The 4,413-nt window shown below is 46.9% G+C and overlaps 1 protein-coding gene across 1 annotated transcript in view; it reads left to right on the forward strand.

Annotated features, from left to right (window-relative positions):
- Positions 1-4,413, forward strand: part of LOC116696193 (paired mesoderm homeobox protein 1) — a gene marked incomplete at its 3' end in the record, with an annotated part of 33,085 nt that overhangs the window by 17,103 nt on the left and 11,569 nt on the right. The window lies entirely within an intron of this gene.

Below are 4,413 nucleotides of genomic sequence, written 5' to 3' on the forward strand. Positions count from 1 at the left end.
ACAGGACAGACAGAGAGAGAGACGGAGGAGCGAGCCAGCGGCAGAAATGAGCCAAAACACAATGAATTATGGACATAAAGTGGACCAATCTTGGATATAACAGTATGGATTGAAAAGCCCAAAGAGGCTGAAGTTCCAGGCTGGATAGAAAACCCCCTGTAGAGGCTAGAAAGACCCGGAAAAGACCTCCGTAAACCCGAAAACGTCAGGATTCAAACGAAACCAAAAGTGAGTAAATCGCTTGTATGGTTCAAAAAATGTCCACCTAATTCATGAAACCACTCCTGTTTGTTGTTGTTGTTTTTGAAGATTTTGAAGTTTTTGAAGCTTTCTCCGACATTTGTCGTCACTTTTTTGACGTTTTCTAACTTTTCTCGAAGTTCTTTCTCACTTTTTTACAATGTCGTCGTCGGGTTTTTTTCCGCGTTTTCTCGACGTTTTTGTTGTTTTTTCCCTTGTTTTTTCCGTCACCGTTTTCAGAGTTCAATCTTTTTTTTCTTCTTAAAATGCTATTAAATTAAATAAAACACCCAAATTCAATGAAAATAGTGAACTGATCCGCTAGCTAACTGGTGAGGAGCGTCGTGTGGAACCATCCACGTTATTTGTTTTTTACAATTTGGTTGAAGGAAACCCCAAATTTCTGGTTTAGAAACCAGGTTTCTAAAGGAGTTAAAGGATTTTGTACAGGGCTGTAGTCAAGACCACCTTAGTCGAGTCCAAGACAAGTCCAAGACCAGGACTAGTCAAGTCCAAGACAAGACCGAGTCCAAAAAGGTCTGAGTCTGAGTCAAGACCGAGTCCAAAGAGGTTGGAGTCCAAGACAAGACCGAGTCCAAAAAGGTCTGAGTCTGAGTCAAGACCGAGTCCAAAGAGGTTTGAGTCCAAGACAAGACCGAGTCCAAAAAGGTTTGAGTCCAAGACAAGACCAAGTCCAGGACAGAATAAAGGTCTCATGCATGACAGTATCAAGACAATCATTTTGGGTTTCCCTTTCCCTCCAATATTATTATCAACATAATAAAGACAACTGGATTCGGTCTAGACCAGAAGCCCAAAAGCCATATTGGGCAAGACCAGTGGCCGAGACCAAGACAAGTCCAAGTCCAGATACTAGCAAACCCGAGACAAGTCAGAGTCCAGATACTAGCGAACCCGAGATATGACCATTCATGAGTCCAGATACTACAAACCCGACAAGTCAAGTCCAAATACTAGACACCCGACCAAGTCGAGCCCAGATACTAGCAACCCGAGACAAGTCGAGCCCAATACTAGCGAACCCGAGCACAAGTCAAGTCCAGATACTAGCAAACCCAGACAAGTCAGAGTCCAATACTAGCGACCCTAGAACAGCCCACACAAGAGGTCCAATACTACGAACCCAAGACAAGTCCAGAGTCCAATACTAGCGAACCCCTACAATTCAGAGTCCAAATAGTCCAAGCGAACCCGAACAAGTCAGAGTCCATAACTAGCCGAACACCCGGAGTGACCAGTACATAGATCAATACTAGCGAACCCGAGACAATTCAGAGTCCAGCTACTGCGCACGCAGAGTACTCAGATTCCAGATACTAGCGACCCGAGACAAGTCAGAGTCCCAACTAGGCCCGAGACAATCCAGAGGTCCATATACTAGCAAAACCCAACAAGTCAGAGTCCAAATACTAGCGATCCCGAGACAAGTCAGAGTCCAATACTAGCGACCCAAGACAAGTCAGAGTCCAAATACTACGACCCCGAGACAATCAGAGTCCAAATACTATGAACCCGAGCAAGTCCAGAGTCCACCACATACGTAGCGAACCCGAGACAAGTCAGATTCCAAATACTAGCGAACCCGAGACAAGTCATAGTCCAATACTAGCGCCCGAGACAGTTCAGAGTCCAAATACTAGCGACCCGAGACAAGTCAAGTCCAGATACTACACCCAGACAAGTCAGATGTCCAGAACTACGAACGCCAGACCAGTCAGGAGTCCAGATACTAGCGAACCCGAGACAAGTCAGAGTCCAAATACTACGAACCCGAGCCAAGTCAGGTCAAATACTATCAACCCGAGACAACGTCAGAGTCCAATACTGCGAACCCGAGCCAGTCAGAGTCCCAATACTACACAAACCCAGACCAAGTCAGAGTCCCAGAGTACTAGCGAACCCGAGACAAGTCAGAGTCCAGATACTAGCAAACCCGAGACAAGTCAGAGTCCAAATACTAGCGAACCCGAGACAAGTCAGAGTCCAGATACTAGCAAACCCGAGACAAGTCAGAGTCCAAATACTAGCGAACCCGAGACAAGTCAGAGTCCAAATACTAGCGAACCCGAGACAAGTCAGAGTCCAAATACTAGCGAACCCGAGACAAGTCAGAGTCCAATACTAGCGAACCCAAGAGCAGTCAGAGTCCAATACACTAGTCCCGAGAAAACAAGTCAAGTCCATATACTAGCAAACCCCAGACAAGTCAGAGTCCAAATACTAGCGAACCCGAGACAAGTCAGAGTCCAAATACTAGCGAACCCGAGACAAGTCAGAGTCCAAATACTAGCGAACCCGAGACAAGTCAGAGTCCAGATACTAGCAAACCCGAGACAAGTCAGAGTCCAGATACTAGCGAACCCGAGACAAGTCAGAGTCCAGATACTAGCGAACCCGAGACAAGTCAGAGTCCAAATACTAGCGAACCCGAGACAAGTCAGTCCGATACTACAGCCCGAGACAATCAGAGTCCAATACGACGATCCCGAGACCAAGTCAGAGTCCAAATACTCGTGAATCCCGAACAAGTCAAGTCCAAATACTAGCGAACCCGAGACAAGTCAGAGTCCAAATACTAGCAACCCGAGACAAGTCAGGATCCAAATCTAGTCGAACCCGAGACATTCAGAGTCAATACTAACTAGCGATCCCAGACAGTCAAGTCCAGATCTAGCAAACCGCCGAGACAGTCAGAGTCCAATACTAGTCGAACTAGTCACCGGGAGTCCTATACTAGCGAACCCGGACAAGTCAGAGTCCAAATACAGCGAACCACCGAGACACAGTCAGGTCCAATACTCGAACCGAGACAAGTCAGTAGTCCAGATACTAGCAGAACCCGAGACAAGTCAGAGTTCCAATACTAGCAAACCCGAGACAAGTCAGTTTCCTACAATACTAGCGAACCCGAGACAGTCAGAGTCCAAATATAGCGAACCCAACAATTCAGTCCAAACTAGCCACCCGAGACAAGTCAGAGTCACAATACTAGCAACCCGAGACAGTCAGAGTCCATATACTAGCGAAACCCGAGACAAGTCAGAGTCCAGATACTAGCGAACCCGACAATCGAGTCCAAATACTGGAACCCTATACATTCAAGTCCCAATACTAGCAACCCGAACAGCAAGTCCAAATACCTGCTATCCCGAGACAAGTCAGAGTCCAAATCCTAGCGACCCAAGACAAGTCAGAGTCCCAATACTATCGAACCCGAGTACAAGCAGAGCCATACAGTGCCCGGACAATCCAGATGTCCACATAGCTATCGAACCCGAGACAAGTCAGAAGTCCAAATACTACGATCCCGAGATCACAGTCAGGTAGTCCCAATCGCCACAGCTCCAGACAAGTCAGAGTCCAGAATACTAGCGACACCAGACAATCAGAGTCCAGATAGCTGCAACACCCGAAATCAGAGTCCAGATACAGCGAACACCCGAGACAATCCAGTCCAATCTACGAACCCGGACAACTCCAGTCCAGATCACCACCCTGAGAAAAGTCAGAGTCCATACTAGCGAACCCAGACATCAGAGCCAATTCTACAACCGAGCATCAAGTCCATATACGAACCAAGACAATTCAAGAGTAAATACTAGCGATCCCGATACAAGTCAGAGTCCAGATACTAGCGACCGCGACAAGTCAGAGTCCAATACTAGTCGACGCCGAGACAAGTCAGAGTCCAGATCACACGACAAGTCAGTCCGATACTAGGCAACCCTGGAACAAGTCAGTCCAACTAGCAACCCGGACACGGATCAATAGCACCGAGACAAGTCAAGTCCAGATACTAGAAAACCCGAGACAATCAGAGTCCAGATACTAGAAAACCCGAGACAACGTCAGAGTCCTATACTGCAACCCGAGACAAGTCGAGTCCATACTACAAACCCGAGACATCAGGAGTCAGAACAGCGACCCGAGACAAGTCAATCAATTAGCGAACCCGCGACCCGTACCTCCCAGAAACAGCTTTTTCTCGAGTAAAACAGGAAACTCAAACGCTTGCTTCCCGCTGTGTGTTTTGCTAACTTTCACTACATTAATCATATTATTGCTATTATTTCAGCTAATATTTAAGCCCCAATCTACTTACCGTCAGTGGATTGCAGTTGACTCTTTCATGCTTTCCAGCCACTTCATAAA

The sequence above is a fragment of the Etheostoma spectabile genome, chromosome 9 (assembly GCF_008692095.1).
Source record: "Etheostoma spectabile isolate EspeVRDwgs_2016 chromosome 9, UIUC_Espe_1.0, whole genome shotgun sequence".
Classification (NCBI taxonomy): domain Eukaryota; kingdom Metazoa; phylum Chordata; class Actinopteri; order Perciformes; family Percidae; genus Etheostoma; species Etheostoma spectabile.